This window comes from Pteropus alecto, unplaced genomic scaffold (genome assembly GCF_000325575.1).
Source record: "Pteropus alecto unplaced genomic scaffold, ASM32557v1 scaffold98, whole genome shotgun sequence".
In the NCBI taxonomy this organism is placed as follows: domain Eukaryota; kingdom Metazoa; phylum Chordata; class Mammalia; order Chiroptera; family Pteropodidae; genus Pteropus; species Pteropus alecto.
The window spans coordinates 18,383,119-18,394,238 of NW_006443570.1; positions in this window are offsets into that span (position 1 = coordinate 18,383,119).

The window sequence follows — 11,120 nt, forward strand, 5'->3', positions numbered from 1 at the left end:
AGAAGTCTTTCAACATTTCACTATTACATATCAAAATTACTATAGGTTTTTTTTAAAGATGCCCTTCTCAAGTTAAGGAAGTTCCTTTCCATGCCTAGTTTGCTAAGAATCATGAATGGATGATACATTTTATCAAAATATTTTCCTGTGTCTACTGAGATATTAATATAGTTTTATCCTTTATTCTTTGGTATGATAAGTTACATGGACTGATTTTCAAACGTTAATCCAACTTTGCATTCTTAGAATAAACCCAACTTGGTCATTCATAAATAGGCTTGGAAATGTTTAGAATTTTTACATCTATGCTCAGGAATGATATTGGCCTATCGTTTTTCTTTCTTCAAATGTTCCAGTTAGATTTACTTGTCAAAATCTTGCTAACTTCACAAATAAGCGGGGAATAATATCCCTTATTCTCTAGAAGAGTTCGCAAGATTGGATTTATTTCTTCCTTAGGTGTTTGGCAGAATTTGCCATTAAAGCTATCTAGGACTGCAGTTTTCTTTGTCAGAAGATTTAAAATTATGAATTGAACATGTCTTATAGTTGTATGAATATTCAGGTTTTCTGTTTCTTCTTGCATTGCTTTTTGTAACTCATGTTTTACAAGGACTTTGTCCATTTTAGGTAAGTTTTCAAATTTATTGGCAACAAAGTTCACAATATTTTCTTCTAATCACTGTGGTGAGATTCCCATTTTCACTGCTGACATTTATTATTTATGTCTTTTCTCATCAGTCTTGTTTGGGGTTTATCATTTGCATTTGTTCTTTCAGACACAGCTTTCACTTTGTTTTCTAAATTTCATTTATTTTCTGCCTTTTATTCTCTTCTGTTTTCTTTGAGTTTAATATGTTGTTCTTCGGTTGACATCTTAAGATGAAACCTTAACTTTTGATTTTTTCTGTCTTCTTTTCTAATATATGCATTTAGAGTTCTCAGTGTCCTCTGTGTGTCTTTTGGTGCAATCTGAAATTTTTGATGTGTAGTATTTTTGTATTATTCAGTGAAAATATTTTAAAATTTCCATTATGATTTTTTTAAAGTAATGGTTTGGTTGGAAATATATTTCTTAATTTCCAAACATATTAGAATTTTGTTATCTTTTGATTTTGATTTCAGTTTAATTGATTTATGATCAAATGAAATTATTCCCCATTGTAATTTCAACTTTTTCAAAGTTCTTAAGATTTGCTTCATGGCCCAGCATATGGATAATTTTGTACATGTGTAGTTCATGCTTAAAAAGAGTGTATTTTCTACAGTGATTAGGTGCAGTGTTTTATATATTTCTACTAGGTGAATTTTATTGATATTATTCACATCTGTGTCTTTATTGAAAAAAATCAGTAATTGGGAGTTGTTATGTTTTAAAATCTTTCACTCTGTGAAATTTTCTATTTCTCTTTATGTCTTTAATTTTTTTGCTGCCATATACTTAACTCTATATTATTAGGTGAATATAAATTTGGAATTGTTATCTTTTTAGCAACTTAAAACTTTTATGATTACAAAATGTCCCTATTCATCTCAGTAATTTTTTTGCCTTAAAGTCTGCTTTGAAAGTACTAATATGATAATACCAGCTTTCTTTTGGTTAGTGTTTCGTAGAACTTTTCCCTATATTTTTACTTTCAACCTTTCTATATCTTTGTGTGTTAGATATGCTTCTTATAAACAATAGACAATTGTTTATTTTTTATCTAATCTGACAATAATTGGAGCGTTTACTATATATTTTTTGTAATTACTGATATGTTTGCTTTTAAGCTACCATTTTACTGTTTTTTATTTGTTTCTACTGTTCCTTTTTTTTTTTTTTTTTTAACCTCTCCTTCAATAACCACTTCAGATTGATTGGGACTTTTCTTGTTCTCCATTGCCCTATAGCTCAAAAATTAAAAATTCTTTCATAATTATTTTAAAAGTTATGCTAAAGATAACATACATCCTTGATTTATCAAAATTAAATGTTAATTGACATTATTACTCACTTCCTGGGCAATGAAAGAACCTTAGAACACTTTTGCTCTATTCATCCTGCTCTGTTTTATTTGTTAATTGTTATCATATATTTTTAGTTTTCTATATATATTTATATCTCCTGATAACTGATATTAATGGTCTGCTGTGGATCCTTCTTCATCTTTCTCCATGCTCATACAAACACATACACATGTATATAGGAATTCTATCTTTGTTTTGTTTTTATAAAATTGAAGTTATATTAGATATACTTTTGCTGAAACTTGCTTTACTCACATAAATACCACCACTGTTTTTTAAGGTCAATAGATACAGATCTCATTAAACTTTTATGTAGTTACATATTATTGCGTACTATGGATCTTCCATATTTTATGCAATCACTCCCCTATTATAGACATAAAGTTATTTTTAGTCTTTGTTATTACAAGTATTTCTGTAACAAATAACTTTGTATACATGCTTTGACACATTGGTGTTCTTATTTCCATAACACAGATACCTAGATAAGAGATTGTTGGGCCATATATGTCTCCTTCTTTAAAAAAAGTACATTAGAAAGAAAAGGTCCCTTTTAACACAGCAACAAAGTAAAACACCTGGACTAAGCTTGACCCACAGGAGAAAAATTTTTAAAAATTTAAAACACTATTGAAGGATAATAGCAATTTCAAGGACATGTTATATTTTTATATAAGAAGACTCACATCTTAAATATGACAGTCCTCCCCAAATTAATTATATACAAACATATTTCCATACTTAATATAATTGTATATTAAATTAATTTATAAATTTAATGCAAATGAAATAAAAATACTGACAAGTTTTTTTAATCAGACAAGCTGATCCTAAAAGCTCATATGAAAAAAGGGACAAGCAAGAAGAGCCAGGAAAACTATGAAAAAAGAGAAAAATATGAGGGTATTATTTCTACAGTCTGGTTTAACATAATTCAAAACATAATTAAAACAATATGGTACTAGCCTATAAACAGACAAACCTAGAGAACAAAACAGGAAGTCCAAAAGTAAAACCTAATTCATATAGATATTTAATATATGTTAAAGAAGTCATTGTAAAATGGGGAAGGGGGAATGGGACTTTCTAATAAATGGTATTGAGACAGTAAATAGGTACCTGGAAAAAAAAATAAGTGGGCTATATACCTCATACTTTATGTGGGGCTAAAGTCCAAACAAAGCAAAATGGAAGTCTTACCAAAAGTTTTTTAATCCATAAAAGTAATAAAACATGGGCAAATTTATTTTTTACCTTGGAACAGGGAAGGCCTTTCAAATTATTACTCAAAGTCCAGAAGCTATAAAAGAAAACATAGAATTTGTTCAATAAAGTCATTAAATGAACAACTACAACAAACTCTGAAGAAGAAGATCTGGTGTCCAAAGTTGCTACATTACGTATAACCTATACAGGAGAAAGGTAGCGAATAGAAATGACCCCTGAGGAAGCCCAGACATTGGACTTACTAGCCAAAGACTTTAAATCGGCTATTTTAAATATGTTCAAGAATTAAAAAAATTTTTTTTTCTAAAGAACTAACAGAAAATATGAAAAGAACATTTTGCTAAGTAGAGATTTTTATAGAGATGGTATATACAAAAAAAGAATCAAGTAGAAATTCTGGAGTCAAAAGGTATAATAATTGAAATTTAAAAACCACTAGAGGAGTTCAACAACAGATTTGTATGGGCAGAAGGAAGAATTAGTGAACTGAAAGATACATTGATTGAGAACATCCAGTCTGAGAGACAAAAAGAAAAAAGAATAAAGAAAAATGAACAGAGACTCAGAAACATGTGGAAACCCTAGAAAGAGAAGAGAAAAGAAGGAAAATAATATTCGAATTAATAACTGATGAAAACTTCCTAAATGTGATAAAATACATTAATCTGAATATCTAAGCTCAATGAATAGCAAGTATGTTAAACTCAAAACGATTCATATTAAGACACATCATAATTAAACTGTTGAAAATGACAGAGGATCTTGAAAGCAGCAAGAGAGAAATGACTCATAAATTACATACCAAAGGATCGTCAATGAGATTGACACATGATTTCTCATCAGAAACCAGAAGGCAGTGGAATGACATATTCAAAATGCTAAATAAAAAACCAGTCAACTGGGAATTCTATATCCACCCAAACTAACCTTCAAAAATAAAGAAGCTATAAAGACATTGCCAGATAAACAAAAACTGAGAATTCATCATTGGCAGACCTGTTCTAAAAGAAATACTAAAAGGAGTCCTTCAGGCTAAAATGACAGAACACTGAAGAGTAACTCGTATCCACATGGAGAAATAAGAATACTTGTATAAGTAACTACATAGGTAAACATAAAAAATAGTATAAATGTATTTTTGTTTGTAACTCTTTTTTCCTCCCACCTGATTCAAAAGACATCATAAAACAATGATTATAAATCTGTGGTGATGTGTAAATGTCATTTGTATGACAGTAACAGCACAAAAGGGGGAAAATGGAACTATATAGAAGCAAAGTTTTTGTATACTGTTCAAATTAAGTTGATATTAATTTGAACTAGATCGTTATAAATTAAGATATTAATTATAATCCCAGAGTAACCACCTTTGAGAAAATAACTCAAAAAATATAGTAAAAGAAATGACAAGAGAATTAAAATGACGGAAAATATATATTTAATACAAAAAAAGTAGTAACAGAAGTATAGATTAAAAATAAATTATATATGTATTTTCATATATATACTTATGAAAGATATATAAGAAAACAAATAGCAAGATGGTAGCTATAAATCTTTATCAGTAATTGCATTAAATATCAATGCATAAACACTCCAATTAAAGGCAGAGATTGGTTAGAGTGGATTAAAAAATATCCCACTACATCCTGTTTATAAGAAACACATTTTTGTTCAAAGACACACAAAGATTGAAAGTAAAAGAAGTAAGCAGTAACAAATATCAGAAAAAAAGGACTTTAAGACAAAAATTATTATTACATACAAAGAAGAATATTTTAAAATTATAAAAAGGGCAGATCCATTAAGAAAATAGAACAATTATAAGCATATGAGCACCTAACAATAGAGCTTCAAAGTACATGAAGCAAAATGGTAGAATTGAATAGAGAAATATACAATTCAACAATAATATTTGGATACTTCAATAATGAATTACAAGACAGAACATCAACAAGGAAGTAGAAAACTTGAACACTATGAACCAAGTAGATCTAACAGATATCTATAGAACAATCCACTCAACAACAGCTGAACACACATTTGTCTTAAGTGTACATGAAACATTCTCCAGGATAGACCATATGTTAGGCCATAAAACAAGTCTCAATAAATTTAGAAGTATTGGAATTATACAAAGTATGTTTTCCAATTACAATGGATTAAAATTAAAACTCAGTAATAGAAGAAAATTTGGAAATTCTAGAAACATGTGGAAATAAACACAGCCCTCAATAACTAACGAGTCAAAGAAGAAATCTCAAGGGAAATTAGAGATGAATTAAAATGATGTTTGGAGATCATAAACATCATTTTAATTGAGATGAATTAAAATGAAAACACAACATACTGAAACTTGTAGAATGCAATGAAAACGGTTCTTAGAGAGAAACTTACAGTTGTGAACACCTATATTTAAAAAAGAAAAAAGCTCTCCAATCAAAAATATTATAAAAGAATATTTGTTGACTAGAAAGTGTATGTAATATAAAATTCAAAAGATACAAAAAGCTATTCATGATGTAAAAGTTGTCTACCCATTTCTGTTTCCCAGAATATGCTTTTCTTCTCTATAGGTGACTGACCATTGTCAGTTTCTCAGGTATACTTTCAGAGATAGCATATGCACAAAACCATTGTATGTGGAATGCATATTTTGTATTTTACTAGATATTGCCAGAAGGATCACTCTTCAAAAGGGCACTGAAAATTGACATTTGCACCTGTAAGTGTATAAGAGTGCTCAATTCCCCTCATCCTTACCACGACAGAACAGTATCATTTTGGAAGTTCGTTTGGTCAATCTGAGGGTACCCACTTATTGTCTTCATTTCCATTTCTTGACTTTTGGAGATCATAAACATCATTTTTCAATATATTTATTGGCCAGTTGGAGCTTCTCTTCTAGGAATTGCCTATTTACACCCATTTATTTCTATCAGAATAGTTTTCATTTTCTTATCAATTTTTAGAGCTGTTGATATGTTATGGATTTAACCTTTTATTTGTCATATGTATTGAAAGTAGTTTCCCAGAGTGTTATCATTGACTTTGATTTTTTAAACACATGCAAAATTTAATTTTGCACAAATATGGTCTAGCCTTTTCTTTATACCATTCAGATTTCTTATCTTGTTAAAATTATACCAAATGTTTAAATTTTCTGGTAATTTAAAATTATTTTTACTTAAAAATTTTAAATGCAATTGGAAGGTAATTTTTCTTAATATAGTGTGAAGAAGTCCTTTTTGGCTTCCTTCCAGGTGGGTAGTGAATTGTGCCAGCATCATTTATTAAACCATTTTTCCCCCACAAAATTGAAACACCACCTTTGACATACATTATGTTCCTGTTTATTTGATTTTGTTTTTAGATTCTATGCTCTTCCACTGACCTATTGATCTATTCTATGCTGTACTGTTTTGATTACAGTAGTTTTTAATATGTAGTAAAGCAAGTCTCCCCTCACTACTCTTCATCTTCATAATTTGATTAGATATTCTGAAATATTTATTCTGTATATTAACTTTAAAATCACTTTTTCCTTTCTCCTTCAAAAACTGTTGGCAATGTCTTTGGAATTGCATTAAATTTATGAATTGATTTTAAGAGGATTGACATCAGGTCTTCTCATCCTGTTCTTATTTGTTCATAATTAACTTTAGTAGTTTCACAAATATAAGAAAGACATACATAATAGACTATAAAATGATAGCATATCTATTAAACCAAGTTTGTGAATTATATTCATATTTTATAAGTCCTTCCTTATATATATATTTTTTTAGGATCTCATTTTTAAATTTTTTTTATGGTGACATTGGTTAATGAAATCCAATAAGTTTCAGCTGTACACTTTAACAGTAAGGCATATATATATTTACACCGTGTGTTCACCTCCCAAAGTTAGATTTTTTTCTGTCGCCACATATTTTACCCGCTTTACCACATCTACCTCCCCTTTACCCCCACCTTCCTTATATTTTAACTTTATGACTTGTCAAATTCTTAAAGGAATATTTAAAAATATTACACAAAATGTAAATTTTAACCAAATTTTCTTAGTATTATTAGGAATTTTTGCCTTACATATTTACCTGCTATATTGTTAGTACATAAAGATTTATGTTTACTACTACTCTTTGTAAATAATATTTTTCTTATCATTATTCAATGTTCCTCATTGACCAATTCAATGTTCTTAATCTTAAATCCACTTCATCTTATTTTAACATTGTCACTCCTACTTTATTTTTCTCTCAACTATTTTCTACCTTTTTTACCATTTTACTTTAGTGTACTTTTGTATGTATGATATTTTATAAGTTTATTCTGGCTGTCTTTGTCTCTTGGTATTATAACTAATAATTTTGATTTTATTCCTACCAATCCTGTTTTATGGCTGCTATTCATTTTCCTTTTTACTATTTTCCCCTCCATTTCCTTTTTCTTATTTTCTCTTAGTCAACAAGTGGCTCCCACTGAACTGGTAGGAGAATGACATGAGAAAACTAATAGAAAATGGAAAAGGGCTCTCGAAGAAATACAATTAGAGCATCAAAAATTTCTGAAACTAAACAGAAATACAAATTTAAATATTAAAAATATGTTGAAAGGTAGATAGGTCACTATGGAAAACTGAATTAGTGGCTTGGAAGATCAAGGAGTAGAGACAGCTCATACCACAGAAGAAAAAGTAAAGATATAGAATCTCCTACCATTCTTTCCTGTACATCACTTGAGTGTATGCCTGTCCTCCCAACTTTTGCCTATATCCTTAAAATATCTGAGTTCATCGAGTTTCCCAATATGGCCATATTGGATTCTTTAAATGCCTCTTTTCTTTATCCCTGTGAATACCCATGGTGTGTGTAGAAGCTATTTTACACATCCCTCCACATGTTTTGTAATCTTTCCTGAAGTTAAGGCAGGGTTACACTTACCAGTCTTACTGTAGTAATAAATTTGATATTTTGGAAGAAGAGGAGAGAGATAGGATAAGAAGCTAAGTTATATATGCTACCCCCAATAAGAGAGTCGGAAAGGGAGAAGTCATGAACACAAAGACCTAGCGTGTGAGTCTAACTTTGTCAAGCACTGCCTCCTTACAAATTCCCAAATTACATGTTCCATTTGAGAGACAGGAAAGTATAATGGAAGAGCATTAGAATTGGAATCAGCCCCATCTGGGTTCTAACTCTGCTTCCTACTGGCCTATACTATTAGGCAAGCCACTTTGCTTCTTTAGGTCTGGTTTTTCATATGCTAAAGTGGACTATATTTTTTTTTAACATTTTATTTTTAATTAAATTTATTGGAGCAATATTGGTCAGTAACATTATAAAAGTTTCAGGTATACAATTTTATCATACATCATCTGTATATTCTGTTGTGTGCTCACCACCCAAAGTCTAGTCTCCTTCCATCACTATATATTTGACCCCCTTTACCTTTCTCATTCTCCCCCATCCCTCTTCCCCTCTGGTAACCACCATACTGTAATCTGTGTCTGAGTTTGTTTTGTTTCTTCACTTGTTTCCTTTTGTTTTATATCTTACATATGAGTGAAATCATATGGTTCTTGTCCTCTTCCACTTAACTTATTTCACTTAGCATGGTAAGATCCATTCATGTTGTCACAAATGGAAATATTTCATCTTTTTATGGCTGAGTAGTATTCCATCGTATATATGTATCTTCTTTATCTAATCATTGGTCAAAGAACACTTAGGTTGTTTCCATGTCTTGGTTACTGTGTCTAATGCTGCAATGAACATAAGGGTGCATATATCTCTATGAATAAATGCTTTCAAAATTTTCAGGTAGATACTCAGAAGAGGGATTGCTGGGTGATAGGAGAGCCCTATTCTTCATTTTTTGAGGCACCTCCATACTGTTTTCCATAGAGGCTACACCAATTTACATTCCTACCAGCAGTGTATGAAGAGTCTCTTTTCTACACAACCTCTCTAACATTTATTTCTTAGTGATAATAGCCATTTTAATAGGTATGAGGTGGTATCTCATTGTCGTTCTGATTTGCATTTTTCTTATAGCTAGTGAAGCTGAGCATCTTTTCATATGTCCCTTGGCCAGCTGTATGTATTCTTGGGAAAAGTGTTCAGGTCCTCTGCCCATTTTTTTTTTTTTTAAATTGAATTGTTTGTTTTCTTTATTGAGATGTATAAGGTTTTTTTAATATATATTTTTGGATTGTATTATTATTTCTAAATATTTCCTGCCTCTCTCAAAGAATTATACATCCCCTCCCCACTGTTGACATCAGATTTGGCCATGTGACCTGCTTTGGGCAATGAAGTGAGCAGAATTGACATGTACTAGTTCTGGGCAGAAGCTTCAAGAGCCAGGGCACTTCACAATGAACAGCTTGTTTTCCCTTGGCCAGAGTGGTGTTTTACTATAGTCTGGGGCCCTACAGAGGTATTTTGAGCTGCTTTTTGGGCGGGGATGGGGTGGGGTATATATGAAAACATATTGATTAGGATTAGATTAAACTGTTTTATTTTTTTAAATCACAATTATAATAATGGCTTAAATAGGATGTTTACTTCTTTCACATTTTTATTTCTTTTACAAAGTTCAGAAGTAGCCAGCCTGGAGCTAGTGTGGTGATGTCAGAATATCAGGGATACAGGCTTCCTCCAGATGTCTGCTCTGCCATTCCTGGGATATGACCCTTGTCCTCATGGTGCAAAATGGCTGATAGAGGTCCAGCTGTGTTTCAGGCAGCAGCATGGAATGGGGCGGGGGGAGCAAGAAATTCCCTCCTTCCTTTTAATAAGAGGTACCAGAAGTCACATACAATGTTTCCATTTACTTCTGACTGGCCAAGATGTAGTCACATGACCATATCTAGCTGCAAGGGGGTCTGGAATTTCCCGCCCAACACCGCCACCCACCCTGCCCCGGGCAGCAGTATGCCCGATTAACAATAGAGTTTCAATCAACTAAGCAGGAAGGGGAGAAAGGATGATGACGTGGACAACTGGTATGCTCTGCTATAGAGGGGGCTGAGACCTTAGGGTTCTGATCTCTTCTCTGTTTTAACCAGAGCAGCTTATTTTTATCTGCTTATAAAGTTGGGTTCAGTGTAAAATTTGAACATAAGAACTCTATATTTTAAAGAGGAAGAAGAATCAAAACCACTGGGCCAAAGCAAGTGTCCCTTCCTTATAGAACAAGTGAACGACAATAAGTTAGAGTTATCAGTGTATCTCCAATTCCTTTGTGAGACTGGAGCTGGAGCCAAGGAGGAGGCAGGGCTCAGACTCCTGGTTCTCATCTCCTTGAGAACATATCATGAGAGAAGGACTGGAGTTTGGTCCTCTGTGAGGTGAGTCCAAGCCTTTCCATCCAGGAGGGAGAGGTCTTGGCCAAGACCTAGAAGAAAAATGGCAGGACCGTGTATTAGTTAGGGTGAGCTAAGCTGCAGAACAAATAAGTGCCAACCAATCAGTCACTTAATCAAGAAAAAGCTTGCTGCTTCTCACATATAAGTTTAGGGTAAGGCTTTAGGTTGGTGGTGGCTCTTTGCCATGTTGTGGGGTCTATCAGTTAGTGTGAGGTATAAGGAACAAGCATTAATAATGTGTGTGTGTGTGTGTATGTATGCATACATACATACAGAAGATTTCAAACATACCCAAAAGTAGATAGAATGGTGTTATGTACCACTTTAAGAGAAATCTAGTCTCTTTCTTTGCCTTTCCACCTCTTCTTATAGGTAACCATTAAAAAAAAGTTTTGGTTATCTTCCTAATTTTAAAAACTGTGTGTGTGTCTATGTATGTGTACATGTGCCTTCCCTCCTTTCTTGGATAGATGGTTGTATACTAAACACACTTTCCTCTACCTTACTTTTT